The sequence below is a fragment of the Phocoena phocoena genome, chromosome 6, assembly GCF_963924675.1.
Source record: "Phocoena phocoena chromosome 6, mPhoPho1.1, whole genome shotgun sequence".
Taxonomy (NCBI): domain Eukaryota; kingdom Metazoa; phylum Chordata; class Mammalia; order Artiodactyla; family Phocoenidae; genus Phocoena; species Phocoena phocoena.
Genome location: NC_089224.1, coordinates 59,256,174 through 59,274,466, shown reverse-complemented (window position 1 = coordinate 59,274,466; position 18,293 = coordinate 59,256,174).

Here is an 18,293-nt window from a genome sequence, read left to right as displayed (position 1 = left end):
GGCTCTCTATTCTATTCCATGGTTCTATATATCTCTCTTTATGCCTGCACCACACTATTTTGATTATTGTAGCTTTGTAGTAAGTTCTGAAATCAGGAAGTATGAGTCCTTCAAAGTTTTGTTCTTTTTCTAGATTGTTCTGACTATTCTAGGTCTCTTGCAATTCTATATGAATTCAGAATCAGCTTGTCATTTCTACAAAGAAACTAGCTGGAATTCTGATAGGGATTGTGTAAAATCTGTAGATCAATTTGGGGAATATGGTCATCTTAACAATATTAAGTCCCTTGATTCATAAACATGGATGAATCATTTAGGTCTCTCATTCCATTCATTTAGGTCTTCTTTAACTTTTTCAATGTTTTGTCATTTTCAGTGTATAATTCTTCCACTTCTTTAGTCAAATTTATTCTTAAGTATTTTATTCTTTTTGACACTATTGTAATGAAATTGTTTTCTTGATTTTATTTTGATTCATTGCAATTATATAGAAATACAACTGATTTTTATGTGCTGATCTTGTAATGTGCAATTTTGATAAATTCAGTTATTAATTCTAATCTTTTTTGTGGATTCTTTGGGATTTTCTATATATAAGATCATGTATCTGCAAATAGAGATAACTTTACTTCTTCCTTTTACAATTTGAATGTCTTATTTATTTTTCTTGCCTAATTGCACTGGCTAGAACGTCCAGTACAATGTTGAATAGAAGTGGTGAAGCAAGCAGCCTTGTCTTGTTTCTGATCTCAGGGGGAAAGCTTTCACTCTTTAATCATTGAGAGTAATGCTAACTGTGAGGTTTTTTTATAAATGCCCTTTATCCTTTGGGGGAAGTTCCTTTTTATTCCTAGTTTGTTGAGTGTTTTTATTATTAAGTAGTAATGAATTCTGTTAAAAGTTGTTTTGGTATAGATCAAGATGATCATGTAGTTTTTCCCCTTCATCCCATGAGTGTGATTTTCATATGTTGAACCACTCTTGCATTCCTGGTATAAATCCCACTTAGTTATGATGTAGAAGATTTTTAATATGTTACTGGATTCATTTTTGCTAGTATTTTGCTGAGGATTTTTGCATCTGTATGTATAAGGGATATCGGTGTAAAGTGTTCTTTTCTTGTGATATTTTTACTGGCATTTATAGCAGAGTAATTCTGGCCTCATAGAATAAAGTAGGAAGCGTTCCTGGCTCTTCTTTTTATATTTACTTATTTATTTTTTATACTATAACCATTTTATTAATGGTTGACATCAAGAATATATAAAATCAAGAATATATAAAATCAATGCAGAAAAATGGTATTACATAAATATCATTCTTATAATGGAATCAAAATCTCATGACTACAGAGTATTTTCACTTTGTGTAAGTGATAACTAAAGTCAGTTTTAGAGCTCAACATTCTTATGAAGTTTAGAAGTATTTTAAACTAGCTTTTGGAATCTTAGAATTTATTTTTTAATCTTTCTTTTTCTTTCTTCTCCCAGTAACACTGAGATATAAAATATAAAATATAATATATAGCATATTTATTTTTATTTTTTGAAGAGTTTGAGAAGTATTGCTGTGAATTCTTCTTTAAGTGAATGGTGAATTCACCAGGGAGGGTACCTTATCCTAGGCTTTTCTTGCTTGTTATAGGTCTGTTCAGATTTTCTATTTCTTCCTGAGGCAGTTTTTATAATTTGCATGTTTATAGGAACTTATCCATTTCATCTAGGTTATTTAATTTGTTAATATATAATTGTTTACGATATGCTCTTATAATTTTTTATAAGATTTACAGTGATATATTCACTTTCATTTCTGATTTTAGTAATATGAGTCTTCTCTTTTTTTTCTTAGTCAAGCTAAAGTTTTGTCAATTTTGTTGATCCTTTCAAAGAATCAAGTTTTGGTTCCAGTGATTCTCTCTTTTGCCTTTCTATTCTCCAATTCACTTATTCAGCTCTTATCTTCATTATTTCCTTTTTTCTGCTAGCTTTGTAACTGAGCAGGACCCTATGGGGCCTTCCTGGGACAGAACCCTCCCCCATATCTTTGCTTTAGCTCCTCTCTGAAGTACCTAGGTAATAGTATCTGATGCATATTTCCTTAGATTTTCAGATGCTAAAACCACCACCAAATGGAAGAAATTAACTACTTGATGATGAGGAGAACACAGCCTCCAGACCTTTTGGTGCTTAAGGATTGATCACCGTCAACCAATCAGAGAATTATGCACGAGCTGATCACGTACCCTGGGACACCTCTCCCTCACCTTACCTTTAAAGATGCCTTGCTGAAACACTTCCGGGAGTTTGGGGTTTTTTAAGCACAAGCCACCTGTTATCCTTGCTTGGTCCTGCAATAAACCTTTCTCTGCTCCAAACTTCAACGTTTTGTTTTGTTTGGCCTCACTGTACATTGGGCACACGAACTTGTATTCAGTATCAACTTTGGGTTTAGTTTACTCTTCTTTTTCTAGTTCTTTAAGGTTTAGAGTTAGATTACTGGTCTGGGATCTTTCTTCTGTCTTCATGTAGGTGTTTACAGCTATAAATTTTCCTTTGAGCACTGTGATGGGGCTTGGGGCAGGCTGCCCCCAAATATGCCAAGGTGGCATATTGATTATTATGAACTGAAGTTACTTGACAAACAGCCAGTACAAGAAGAATATTCTGACCCTCCTTTGTTTCTCTGAAAGCAGGAAACAGTGCTCCCATTGGAAGATACCCTCTCTATGCTGAGAGGATGGAAGGCATTCTTATTACTGGCGATACGGAATTCAAAACTGAGAAATCTGTATAAACAAACTGTATTATTTCTTCATTAATTTGTTACCCCAAGCAAAAACCCCTCTGCTTTGTCAAGTCTTCACAAATAATTGATTCTTTGTCTAAGAAGGTATATTAACCCTGGTTTGGTCACTTCTTAGGTCCCACACCTATGGGACCTCTATACAAGCAAAATTACATTTGTGTATTTTTCTCCTGTTAAGCTGCCTTATGTCAATTTGATTATTAGGCTAGCTTAAGACACCTAGCAGGGTAGAGGAAAAATTTTCCTCCCCTACAACTGTTTTCTCTGCATCTCATAAGTTTGAATATGTTTCATTTTCATTCATTTCTAATTATTTTCTAGTTTCACTTCTAATTTCTTTTTTGACCCATTAGTTGCTTGAGTGTGTTAATTTCCCCATATTTGTGAATTTTCTAGTTTTCCTTCAGTTATTAGTCTTATCTCATTGTACTCAGAGAAGAAAATTTTAGATGATTTAAATATTTTAAAATTCATTAAAATTTGTTTGGTGGCCTAATATGTGTCTTTCCTGGAGAATGTTCCAAGTACACTTGAGAAAAAATGTATTCTGCTGTTGTTGTGTTCCACAGATGTGTTCCATAGATGTCTGTAAAGTCTAGTTGGTTTATAGTGTTGTTCAAGCCCTATATTTTCTTATTGACCTTCTGTCTGGCTGTTCTACACATTATTGAAAGTAGGGTATTGAAGTCTCCAACTATTACTGTTGAATTGTCTATTTCTCACCTCAATTCCGTCAGTTTTTGCGGCATATATTTTGGGGTTCTGTTATTTGGAGAGTATATGTTTTAAATTGTTAATTTTCTTGATGGATTGACTCTTTAATAAATCTATAATGCCTCTGTCACCTGTAACAATTTTTGTCCTAAAGTCGATTTTGTCTGATATTAGCACAGCCACACCAACTCTCTTTTGATTACTATTTGCATGGAATATATTTTACCGTGCTTTTACTTTCAACCTATTTGTGTCCCTGGATCTAAAGTGAGTGTCTTATAGATGGAATATAATTGGATCATGTTTTTTATTCATTCTGCCAATATCTGCCTTTGCAGTGGAAAATTTAAGCCATTTACATAAAGTAACTACACATAAGGAAGTACATACTTCTGCCATTTTGCTATTTGTTACCTTTAAGTCTTATATCTTTTTTTCCCCCATTTTCTCCATTACTGCCTTCTCTTTTTATTGATTTTTTTCTAGTGTGCTATTTTGACTACCCTCATTTCTTATTCTGTGTATTTTTGTTTTCTTCTTAGTGGTAACCCTGAGGATTATAATAAAATCTTAACTCTATAATAATCAAATTTGAGTTAATACTAACATTTTCAATAGCATACAAAACTCTTCTCCTTTATAGTTCCACCTCATTTTTCCCAATGTTTTTGTCACAATTAATTGTTTCTACATTAATTATAGATCTATAATTATTATTTTATGCATTATTCTTTTAAATTATAAAGAAAAAAGAGAAGAATTACAAATAAAAAATATAACAATATCAGCTTTTATATTTATTCATGTAGCTTCTTTTTAACATTGTTCTTTATTTCATATGGCTTCAAGTTACTCTCTAGCGTCCTACCATTTCAGACTAAAGGACTTACCTTAGCATTTCTTACAGGGCAGATCTACTAGTGACCAACTCTGTTTTTGTATATCTGAGAATATCTTAATTTTCTCTTCATTTTTGAAGGATGGTTTTGTCACATATAGAATTTTTGGTTGACTGTTTTTCTTTTAGCACTTTAGATATGTCATCCTAATGCATTCTGACCTCCATGGTTTCTGAAGAGAAACTGTTAACCTTATTGAGGATACCTTATACATGATAAGAAACTTCTCTCGTGCAGCTTTCAAAATTCTCCCTTTGTCTTTAGCTTTTGACAGTTTGGCTCTAATGTGTCTCCGTGTGGATCTCTGAGTTTATCCTGCTTGAATTTAATTGAGTATTTTGAATGTATAGATGCCTGTCTTTCATCAAACTTATGTTTTTAAACATTATTTTTTCAAATATTCTGTGTTCTTTTCTCTCTTTTTTCCCTCTAGGACTCCTATTATGCATATGTTGGTATGCTTGAGGTGTCCCAAAGGTCTCTTAATCTCTGTTTATTATTCTTCATTCTTTCCTCTTTCTTCTCCCCAATTGACCTAACCACTGATTCTTGTTAATAGTCACATTTGTTACTGATCTCCCCTAGTGAATTTTTCATTTTATTTCACTTTTTTTTTCAATTCCAGAATTTCTAGTTAGTTCCTTTTTATAATTTCTTTCTCTTTATTGATACTCTCTATTTGGTGAGACATCATTCTCCTGGTTTCCTTTATCTCTTTGAACATATTTAAGACAGCTGATTTAAAGTCTCTGTCTGGTAAGTCCCATGTTTGCTTTTCCTCAAGGATGGTTTCTGATGACCTCTTTTTTTCCTGTGAATGGGCCATATTTTATTGCTTCTTTCCACGCCTCATCATTTGTGTTGAAAACTGGACATATTGAAAATTATAATGTAGTAACTCTGGAAATTCAATTCTTCCCATTCCCAGGTTTGCTGCTCCTGCTTGTAGTGAGTTGTTGTTGTTGTTTGTTTAGTGAGTTTTCTAAAGTATTTTCTACAGTCTGTATTCTTTGTTACATGTGACCACTGAAGTCTGTGTTCCATTAGCTTAGTGGTCAGCTAGTGTTAAGACCATAATTTCCTTAAACAACTACAGCCAAAATTAGAAGAAGAAAAGAAAAAGAAAAAATTACTCTCCCAGTTTTTTCAAGTTGGTTCTGTGTTGGGCATTCCTTCAGTGCTTAGCCAGGTGATTTATAACTCTGCCTTAGCCTTCACTTCATGCTACCATGGAGACTGAAGGTCAGCCAGAGGTGAAAATATAGGGTCTTCTAAGGCCTGTTTTGAACATGTGTCCAGACTTGGGTATGAGCCTTGACTTCCTGATTCCCCAGTATACATGTGAACTTTTAAAAGACCTTATTCTCCCATGTATCTCTTTTCTTAAGTTCTTCCTTTCCAGGCTTTTTGACTTGTCTATTGCTTATTCTGTTTTGTATCTTGTCCCAGGATGCTGCAGCCAATTCTTTTGCCTTTAAATGTTTTTGGCAAACACTTCCCAGGAGGCCACCGCAGCCCTGGGAATGCTTCAAATCAAATAAAAGAAAGGAAATTACCTGCACCAGTCCTTTAGGGAGCCTCAAGACAGGTCAAAACACACAACCAGAATTCTTTGAGAACAAGGTCTATCTTCCTCCTTCTGGCACTAGCATCTGCACCAGGGGTGCAGGCTGTCATCTTCCTGGCTGCTGTTGATCTGGGGGATGAAGGATGGCAAGTAGGTAATTAAAAATGCCACAGCACTCTCTCACTGCGATGCACCAGCTTCTTTCTTCATTAAGCTTTTTGTGGTTGTTGTAAGTTTTTACTAGATTGAAGGGTAATGTGAAACTTGATTTTAACAGCTCTTGTCAGCTTACTTGTTGCTTTTGTGAAGGCATGGAACCCTGGAATTCCATATTCTGCCATATTAAGTGACATCAATTGAAATAGTTCTGCAACTTACATTATGGACAAGAATATGTTTAATTTTGTAAATGTTCTATGCGTGCTTGAAAAGAGTATGTATTCTCCACTCTTAGATAAAATGAAATTTATATATCCATTTGACCTAGCTCATTGATTGTGTCATCCAAGATTTCTAAATTCTTATGAATATTTTTTCTGCTTAATAGTTGCTTATACATATTCAATCTCTCACTAGAATGATTGATATGTGTATTTCCCCCCATAATTCTATTCATTTTTGTTTTATGTACTTTAGACTGTAACAGATTTTTGTTAGTTTAGATATATTTCTTCCCAGTGTATTGAATGTTTTGTCATATTCAGTAAACTTCTTCATCTTTAGGTATACTTTTTACCTAAAAGCATAACATGAATGAAGCAATACGAGCTTTCTATTGATTAGTATTTGCCAACATATAATTTTCTATCCTTTAATTTCAATTTATAGATTTTGTATATGTTTCTTAAAAACAGCATATAGATGAATATTTTCTTTTCAAGTCCAATAATATTAGTTTTTGTTTTTGTTTTTTGTTTTGCAGTACACGGGCCTCTCACTGTTGTGGCCTCTCCCATTGCAGAGCACAGGCTCCAGATGCGCAGGCTCAGCAGCCATGGCTAACGGGCCTAGCCGCTCCACGGCATGTGGGATCCTCCCGGACCGGGGCACAAACCTGCATCCCCTGCATCGGCAGGTGGACTCTCAACCACTGCGCCACCAGGGAAGCCCAATATTAGTTTTTTGACTGGAGCATATAATTCATATAATGAAATTATTGATATATTTGGGTTAAATATACTCTATTTTGTCTCTTCTCTTTGTCTCGCCTTTTGCATGTTTTGTTTTCTCTCCTTTCTTGATTTGTATTGTATGAACTGTTTTGTTCTTTCTCCAGTCTTGCTTGATTTGTATTGTATAGACAACTATTTCATCTCCTTTTTTTTTTCTTGGGCAGCGCCATGGGGCCTCTAGGATCTTAGTTCCCCAACCAAGGATTGAACCCAGGCCCTCAGCAGTGAAAGTACAGAGTCCTAACCACTGCACTACTAGGGAATTCCCTATTTTATCTCAGTATACTTGACCCCATTCTATTTTTCCTCCTCCAATAGTTTGGAAGTTAGTTATGTGCCTGATATCTATTATTCTGAAAATCTTCCTGAAAAATGTAACAGGCATGTTTAATGTATCTAAGCCTAAAATTCAGGAATATTTTTATCCTCTTTCTGACAAATACATGGTCTTAGAGAATTCCCATTCCTATAATCACCTCTCCAGATTTATGGGCTACTTTTGTCATGTATTTAGTTCTAGCTTTTCTTAATATTACAATAAATTATTATCATCATTTATACTCAATATTTGTTTAGTAGTACCTCCATATTTATCATATGCTTTGCTCTTCAATTCCACTTGAACCTTAGGTCTACCATTTGGGGTCAACTTCCTCTGTCTGAAGTATATCCTTTACAATTTCATTTTTAAAAGTCTGCTTGTAGCAAACCCTCAGTTTTAGCTTTTTTTCTCTTTTAGGAACAAAGTAACATTGCCAGATCTAGTATGTGTCTGTGGGTCAGCAAAATTTCAGACAGCCTCCTTGTATCTACCCTGAAAGGAGGCAGTTGGTACTTGAGAAGGAACAGGAGAGGAGAAAGAACTATGTAAGTCATAAAACTGGGGTGACCATATCTCAGTGTTCACCTATTACTCTGACTAATTATTAATAACACTTTTCTCATTCTAAAAAGTTTTACAGTTTGGATAATAAATTCTACTGTCACTTGAATAAAGCCCAAATGACCTGCAGTCCTCCTGGCTTCTGGAGCCATGTTTTCATTTGTATTGAACTCAGATAGCTAGGGACTTTCACTTCGAATAGAATGGAGTAGCTTGTGGCAGTCCAATGTTGCCATTAAGAATCACCAAAAAGAGGGCTTCCCTGGTGGCGCAGTGGTTGAGAGTCCGCCTGCTGATGCTGGGGACACGGATTTGTGCCCCGGTCCGGGAAGATCCCACATGCAGCGGAGTGGCTGGGCATGAGCCATGGCCCCTGAGCCTGTGCATCTGAAGCCTGTGCTCTGCAATGGGAGAGGCCACAACAGTGAGAGGTCTGGTACTACAAAAAAAAAAAAGAATAACCAAAAAGGGTTGATAAAACATCACAAACAAACAAATGAACAAACAAAAAAACAAGCAAACAAAAACCCATTTAAAGGTAAGAGAAAGATAAGAAGCATTGAGGATGAGGACTCAAGATTCCAAGGACAGGGAAGCTGAAGCTACAGCTGCTTTTTTCCCAGGGGCATTGGTCGATTCCATGTTTGCACCAGGAGGCAGGCAATCTGGATTCTGTCTGGGCAGAAGGCCACTGCTAGGAAACAGAGAAATCAGCAAAGTCTTTGGTTTTCTTGTGGGGCTGAAGAGACAAAATTGGAGCCTTGAAGGGCCAATAACTTAGTGGAAAAAAAAGGCTGGGGAGAACTGAGCCTGACATACAAAGAGTTTTCTCCTCAAAAAATTTGCCAAATTATGCAGTTGCATGAGGCAGAGGTTTAAAGTAATTAGAAAGCCCTTAAAACAGAGCTGAAGTTTTGGCAGTTTTTGTTGTATTTTGCAATCTTACTCTTCTGAGGAGAGAAAAGTTATAGTGCATGACTGCTAGGGGAAATTTTCATAATTTAAAAATTTGATTAATCCAAAAGAAGCAAAGAAAGAAAGAAAATGTGGCATAAACCAGGAGGACAAAATATAGAAAAATAAAGCAAAATTGTAGACATAAATGCAAATATATCAGTAAATACAGTAAATGTAAGTAGACTAAATAGTCCAGTACAAAGACAAATGATAGTCAAACTGGTTAAAAACAAAAACCAACTACATACTGCTTATAAGAGATACTTCTTAAATAAAGAGGAACATTTTATAATAAAACAGAGTTCAGAGTACATCATAAAGTCAACTGTTTATCCTTTGTAATCTTAGTATTTGCAAGAATTACCAGGGTAGAGCATAATGACAGGTCCCTTGGTTGTTACCTGTCATCTCTCCCTCCCATTTACTGCACACAGCTCAACTCCAAATCAGCACGGATCGTCTAGCTTCTTGCCTACTTGCCTTCTTCCTTCACTGCTTTATTTCAAGAGGAGATACAGCCCTCTTCTTTCATTCCTCACAAACACAACACTTATCTTGTAACAGATAATTGCTCAGGCTTAGGGATAATGAAAGTGTTGCATGTGACATGACTCTCATGTGAATTGGAAGTATAAAAACAGAACATAAAATCCATAATTGCTGGATTAATTTAAGATGGAAATGGGGAGAAGACAGAAAGCAGTGAATCTTAGTTGACAGGATTGTAACTATTGGCTTTTTACATGCTATTAAAACCTGCTAAAATCTCATCCATTCAGCTCTCCCTTCTACAGCAATTTGGTTCTCTGCCAAACTTTCCATAATAAATAGAGCCTGCAAGCTCTCTGAACAGAGAACTGCAGCCTTTCAGGGGAGAAATCAAAACAAGATCACAAGGTAAGAATGAAATCAATATTCTGGTAGATTTTTAGTCACGTCTTGCAAAGTGAGACCTTGAGAACCATGGAGAAATGGTTTTATTTCTATAAAATAAAGGATTAGGTTGATTTATTATTATTGCCAATAGAAGTAAAAGTTGATGATAATAGTTGCTACTAACTTCGAATTCCATTTTGCTTTCCTTTGAGTGATTTATAAAATTATTAATAGATTGCTAAAATAAATTGTTTTTATAGTACTGTTCCCCTTCCTCACCACAAAACTTCGTAAAGAAAGTTGATAATTCTATTTCCTACTCCTGAAATGCTTATCCAAGACAAACATACTCACAATTGTTTACAAGCGGTTTTCAAGAAAGAAGGACAAATATAAGAACTGAAAAGTGCTATTCCCTCAAAAAAATCTGCTCAAAAATAATTTGTGAAAAAATAAGGAATTAACATTCTAAATAAGTAAATTTAAAAGCTCATTAGTGTTGTTACTATTCTTCATTTAGAGTGAAAATAGTTTTTGCTCTCTTTAATTCTTGCTGTTTTGCACTTTCCTTTGCCTTATCTTTCCCTGCATGAATACTTGCCTCCAGACTATTTGAATTTAAAAAATGACACAAGGTCCTAAGTATTGTGGCTGCACAAGAGTTGATTCTAGAAGGTCTTCGGAAATTTGAGAGTGGAGTATCTAGGACTAGGTGTGGCTGGATATTCTTGATGCTCACTCACTCCTCAGCATTGTGCTTCCTCAGCCTGAATCATCCCTTTATGTCACTGAATGCATCCCTGTATGTCATCCTATGCTGTTCCCTACATCCCTACCTACTGCTTCTCACATTTGTCTTTTGAATACTTAGTGCACTTCTTCTAATTTCGACCCTGAAAAGGCACAGCTCTGTGTTCAGAAAACTTCAGAATCCTCTGTTTCTTAAAGTTTAGGGTGGGTGCTTGAGGTGAATCACACAGCTGGGTAGTGTCCTTAAATTGTAAAGAATTCTCACGGGCATCACTGTCTGCAACTCAAATTTCACATTTTCTTCTCCATGCTTCTCTGAAAGGATCCTGGATTTCCTACCAATATTTGACTGGTGGCTGCATAATTCATTTTCTCAGCAATGTGTTGACTTAGATGTTTTTCACTTTCCCACCACTGTTTAACTTACAGTATCTAAAGCAAGAATGTACCTCTTTTCCTTTCCCATTTATGGAGAGAGAAGAATCCTGAGGGGAACTTTCACTTAGGGGTTGAAATAGGTCTAAAAAGTAAGGGAAGCGATTGAGAAATGGGAGATGCCTCTTCTGGCCAAAGTCTGTAGAGGATTAAAGAAACAGCTTTCAACCAACTTCAGGGAATGTATCTGAGTTTCAGCTGTAAAAAGTTCTGCTCCATGGAGGAATTAAATCATTACAGGGAAATACTGTGGGAGGTGAGGAGGGGGGTTGGGGTGCAGCATTGAGGGAAGAAAAAAATAAACACCAAGAATTGTTTATGCGAGTAAATCTGACAGCATGAGGTCTGTTTTGGAGATATGAGTGCAAAGTTAAATCATTACATGGAAGTACTGCAGAGGGGGCAGCACTGGGGGAAGAAAAATATATACATCAGGGAATATTTATGCCAGTAAATCTGATAGCATGAGGTCTTTTTTGGAGATGTGAGTGTAACTGCGCCAAAATCAATGTATCTTTCATTCAACAAGTTGAAATTTTGCCAAACATGGTGGGCATCAAGTGATAGAATTCTCTTATATCTCAACTTGCAGCAAGAACATTTAGAAACATTAAGACCAAAAATAATCTCCTTGAACAGCAGAAAGAGATCTTAATTCCATTAAAAAAAAAGATGCTTGGTTCAAGGACTTTAGGAAATCCTGGTAGAACCTCTAATCTCTTTTCAATTTCCCTGTGGTTTCTCTGGTGCTATATCTGTACGCAAAAGGAAACTTTAAGGGTACACAGCCTTAGAGGACAGGCAAAGTTCATTTTTGGAGGTGTTAAAGGGGGGAATAAAGAGTTTGGGGCACTTCTTCCCTGTAGCAGACTCCTGGCACACGTTCACATGCTGTCCTTGTTATTGTTGGTAAATCATGCTATATCTGTGAAGGTTTTTGATTTTTTTGTTTTGTTTTGATTTTTACTTTAAGTGAAGAGTGCAGTATAGCATAATAGTAAAAAACACAGATTTTTAGAGTAAGATAGGCCTCAACTCCATTATCTGTCATTGATTAGCTGTATGATTTTGGATCTTAACTTTCCTGAGCCTGAATTTTTTTCTCTTGTGTAAAATGTAAAACAAAATCAAAACAATAATAAAACACTCTACCCTAGAGAGGTGATGAGATGCTTATGAAGGTAAAGCAAGTCAGAAGCAGTCATGAAAGGTAACTGTTAATGATCACTGAAATTTTACTAAATGTGAGACATTCATTCCACATTCTCCCATTTAATCTTCACAGTACCTCTGTGAAATAAATATTATCTTCTCCATTTATAAAATTAAGCAGGTGAGATTTAGAAAGATCGTACTAACCCAACATGACACAACTAGCAAATTTCAGACCAGCAATTAAAACCCAGAGTTAAGTTCCATGAATGAGAAAGACCAACAGGGAAAATGGATTCCAAATGACTTAATTTAATGTGTCGCTAATCCTCTTTGTGAAGCCATTTTCTATTCAAATTTTCCATCATTTCCAAATAAAAATTTTAGTGAGATAACATTAAAACCTTTCACCTGTTTTCTTTAGGGCTACATTCATTACCATCTGAGGGAAAGGGTTCTTGTCAGCCACTGTTCTCTTATGTGACTTTCTTTTGTCATTCCCACTGGTAATGCCAGAACAAACAGTATCCATCCATAAACTTGGCTTTACTTTTAACCAGCATACCAGTCTACATCTAGTTCCTCTTCACTTTGAACAGCTCATAAATTGGATGATCATCACAATTTTTCCCAGCAGTGTTAATGAATCTGAGACCTTTTGCAATTGTAAGAATGTTTTGCTCATTACTTCTCTTGGATTTCCTAGCAAAGATTAGATATTTTCTTAAAGAGTTGGACAGAACTTCATAGTTTTGCATGTCTGCTGTGTTCAAATCTCAACCACTCTAACTTCTTAGCCCTAACTTCTTAGCCTGCTGGCTCTATCAGTTGCAGTTGTTTAAGAAATGCTATTTAAGTAGTTTATATTTTCTTTAAAAAGAGAAAATGATATGACTTTTCCCCACGTTCTTTCATTTGGGGGCTTGTTAAACCCAAACATGAACTTTCCTCTAACCTGAATTTATTAGTTCCAAAATTTTTCCTACCTAAGGTTTTATTTTTCAATTATCTTTTATACATATATTATATATATTAATTGTCCACACTCTTTAACAATCCTGTTTAAACAATACTTTATCAGTAGTCAGCATGATTGCTTCATGCAGGTAAATCAATAGTAGTAATATTGTTTCCTTGAGTAAATATTTCTTATTTTCTAGTCATTTTTAAGAGTTTGAGGCACAGACCTAGGTGCCAACATTCATTCTAGTGTAATTCAGTGGCTATCTTTAGCTTCCTTTTTTTTCTTCATTATGACTTGTATAAGATCTATATTACCTCAATGTATATGTAGCATTACTTTACAAAGAGCATGCATATTTTTTTCTTCACTGACTTTCTCACATGCCATATGGTTTGTGAAATCATAATCATAATTGTCACTATGCGGTGCCAATTACATTTATTAGAATAAATTGGATGTTATTGACTCAAAGGAGTATAAGCTGTTTGACTAAAAAAGTTTGGAGGGTCCCATGCCTAGGATGTGACATATAATGCTTACATGTGGCTGTCCAATTATTATTACCATTCATTATGTCAAGTGGAAGGATTTCTCCTCAGTACTATGAGGTCCATGAGATTAGACACAGCATTTAGAAGCATTAAAGTCATTCGCACTGTGATGTACCAGTTGGAAAAAAATGTTGTTTATAAATCTTTGTATTTTTTTAATTCATAAAAGTATAAAAAATTAGATAGAAGTCCAGTTTATAGCAGCGTCCAATTTTTTTTTCTGGTTATTTGTGGGAAATGCTCCTAAAAGAGCATCTGGCTTTAGACTTATTGGCTCTCCCTACTATCTAGATAGAATCATGCAGGGACTAGTAACCTCGAGGGTTGTAGTTCACTGCTAGGTCCAGATAACTTCTGTACTTATTACATGCACCACCTCTTCTTGGCAAAGAAAGGCACACCAGTTATATTCTTTTGCTCTGCATCATTAGGCATAGAAAGAGGTCATATCTGTCCAGGGGAGGAAAATAATTAGGTCTTATCTTGGAGAAGAGAAGTGTCTAGCATAGTCTTCATTTCAGTAGTTTTCACTTTAAACCCAGCTACCAGGTAACCAAGACTGAGCTTACTTGGATTCCCATGTAAGGATGATGAAGTCAGCAATCTGGGAAACTGCTACAGCCCATGAAGTAGGCAGGGTGGGAGACAAAGGCTTGTCACGCCATGGTGGACAAGTTTCCAGACCTCTGAGTTGTATTTCTGATCATTGCACAAGATAGCTCTGTTGAAACTTTTATGGGAATTAAATATCCAGGGTATGGATTGTGTCTTAGCTTATTCAGGTCAATGTCCAGGAACTCCCACATCTGTGAGTAGAAAGCTTCTATACTCTTGAATTTTAAATGTCTTCTAACAATCAAATTTAATATCTAATACACAATGCAGTATATCACTGGGTGGCCATTTGGTTGTGAAAGAAAATCTCATGGTCTGTCCAGGGATGACGTTCAAAACATTTAACAGCTGGCATGGCATGGCAGAGATAAGTGAGAAAGGAACTAGCCACGTGGAGCATGCCAGCTGAATACCAACTTTGGAAGGGACTCTCATTGTGGCTTTGGCCTCTATCAACTAATTTGGGATAATGTGGTAGTGAAGGAGCTGTGGGATAGCTTAAGTTTTGCGGTACGCAGGCCTCTCACTGTTGTGGCCTCTCCCGTCGCGGAGCACAGGCTCCAGACATGCAGGCTCAGTGGCCATGGCTCACGGACCCAGCCGCTCCGCGGCATGTGGGATCTTCCCAGACCGGGGCACGAACCCGTGTCCCCTGCATCGGCAGGTGGATTCTCAACCACTGCGCCACCAGGAAAGCCCAGTGCTTTTCTCTTTTGAGCATCATTACGGACTCATGATTTTTGGTGATGTGTAATTAACTCGTTTTCAGACTTGTTTTGATTAGCTATAATTTTTTGTTGTCTTCAGTCACTTGGTCACAATTTAGTACACAGAAGCCCCTTCACGGTGGCTCTTTCTTTTTAAACTACCTCAGAACTTTAAAATATGCATCTCTGTTCTCAGGCAACAAGTTATTCAGGCTCACCCTGCATTTCTTCTATCTGAAACATTAAATCAGCCGTTCTCCAAAGAGCCCTAGTTTCTTCAGTGGAGAACATTATTAGGCTACCAAAATCTGGGCCCTGGGATATACATTGGATTATATCATCTTAATACTGAAATTAAAGCAGTTCAGTTAAAATCATGAGTTCATATTTGTATTATCACTGGAGTTCTATGATATATGTCAAAATACTTCTTACAATTATTTTTAATATTTTATTTTGTTATGAGTATATAAACATTTGTTTGATTTACACTTTGGTCCAATTGTTTAAGTTCTTTTTGACTTTGAAAATATTGATGTGTTATTGACAGTTTTTTAAATTTGGTTGCTGCATTAGTTACTGGAGGATGTGGAAACCTGCTTAACAGTTCACTTTATAAATAGGATGTTAACTGAAGTTTGATCTTCAATGTCTTTACAAGTCATTTCATTTGGCTACTATGTGTCCACCCACAATGACTTAATGCATGATTATATGTATATGATTATCATAATCAATTGTATACACAAATTAATATATATATAAATTTTTGGTGAACAAATCCTACTGGTGTTTTACAAGAATAAAATAGCAATAAAAGTACTATATTGGCAATCTGTAAAATTAATAGTAAAACTAGTAATAATAGTACCACTATTGGCAATCTGAATTTTTTTTTTAAAAGAACAACTCAAATAATTACTTATAAATTTCAAAATCCTTTCATGATATAAAATTTTTCAGTTTATCCATTCTGTTTCTGTCATATCATGCTTTTCTCTCATATAAAATATTTTTATTGATTTTAAAATATCAATTTATGTATTCATATTATACTAAAATTTTGCTTAAAATATATCATTATTTAAATATTAAAATGTTTAAACTAGCTGCTATGGAACACAGTATGAAGGTTCCTCAAAAAATTAAAAATAGAACCACCATATGATCTAGCAATCCCACTTTTGTGTATGTATCCAAAAGAATCAAAAGCAGGATATTGAAGAGTTATTTACACACCTATGTTCATTGTAGTATTATTCAGAATAGCCAAGAGGTGGAATCAACCCAAATGTCCACTAATGAATGGATAAAGAAAATATAGTATATACATACAATGAAATATTATTCAGCCTTACAAAAAAGGAGGAAATCCTGTCACATGCTACAACAAAGATGAACCTTGAGGACATTATGCTAAGTGAAATAAGCCAGACACAAATACTCTATACTATATGATCCCATTTATAGGAGGTATTAAAGTAGTCAAACACAAGAAACAGAGAGTGGAATGGTGTTGCCATGGGCTTTGGGAAGGGGGAAATGGTGAGTTGTTGTATGATGGATATAGTTTTAATTTTGCAAGATGAAAAAGTTCTAGAGATCTGTTGCACAACAATGTGAATGTAGTTAACACTACTGAAGTGTACACTTAAAAATGGTTAAGATGGTAAGTTTTATATTATCTATTTTTTTACCACAATTAAAAATGTTTATAAAGAAGGGCTTTGAGCAGGGGGTGGGGGAGAATGTTTAAACAACCCAACTGTATTTAGAGATATTATTAAGTCAATGTCCAGAATACATTAGTTGTTAGCCATTTCTTTTTAGGATTTAGAAAAAGCCAATGTAGATTACATTTAGACAAAAAATATGTAAAGATAATTTGTATCACTTGATATGCTTTAGCTGCAATAAAAGAATAACAAATTGAATATGGCTCAAATTATAAGGACATTTACTGCTCACTTAACAAGAAGTTCTGAAGTTGGCAGCCCCAGAGTTGGTGTAAAGAATCAAGGACGGGGCTTCCCTGGTGGCGCAGTGGTTGAGAGTCCGCCTGCCGATGCAGGGGACACGGGTTCGTGCCCCGGTCTGGGAAGATCCCACATGCCGCGGAGCGGCTGGGCCCGTGAGCCATGGCCGCTGAGCCTGCGCGTCCGGAGCCTGTCCTCCGCAACGGGAGAGGCCACAACAGTGAGAGGCCCGCGTAACGCATAAAAAAAAAAAAAAAAAAAAAAAAAAGAATCAAGGACATAACCAAAAGACCCAGGCTCTTCTTACCCTTCTGCTCTGCCATTCTCAGACTGTCCATGATCTCTCCCTTCATGGGAGAAGATGGCTGGCCCAGCTTTGAGCACCACATCCTCACAGAGGGCAAGTGAGTGGAAGTCAAACAGCACTTACTTCTAAGGAGAGAAAGTTTCCCAGAAGTTCCAGGCACACCTCCCCTTTGTCTCAATGGTAAGATCTGTGTTACACGCCTATACCTAGAACTGTTATTGTCAGATGGAGACAGTATTGCCATGAATGGCTTAGGTTTCTACACATCTAAATTTCTTTTGGGGGGAAAGAAAAGAGATTTGTCAGTTAAAAAACAACATTCATGCTAGGTAAACTCTCAGCATCCCCTCATTCCTGCAGAACTCCAACCATTTTTAGTTTTTCAGGACTTCTTGCCCGTCGCTGAGAAGGGCACCCAAATTCTTTTCAAAGTCATCCTGAGGATTCTGCCTTAGTCTGAAAAACACCTCAAAAATTGTCTTTAGGGGGGCTTCCGGGAAGATGGTGGTAGAGTAAGACGCGGAGATCACCTTCCTCCCCAGAGATACACCAGAAATACATCTACACGTGGAACAACTCCTACAGAACACCTACTGAACGCTGGCAGAAGACCTCAGACCTCCCAAAAGACAAGAAACCCCCCCACGTACCTGGGTAGGGCAAAAGAAAAAAGAATAAACAGAGACAAAAGGATAGGGATGGGTCCTGCACCAGTGGGAGGGAGCTGTGAAGGAGGAAAGGTTTCCACACACTAGGAAGCCCCTTCGCGGGCAGAGACTGCAGGTGGCGCAGGGGGAAAGCTTTGGAGCTGCGGAGGAGAACCCAGCGACAGGGGTGTGGAGAGCAAAGCGGGGAGATTCCCGCACAGAGGATCAGGGCCGACCGGCACTCACCAGCCCGAGAGGCTTGTCTGCTCACCTGCCAGGGCGGGCGGGGCTGGGAGTTGAGGCTCGGGCTTCGGTC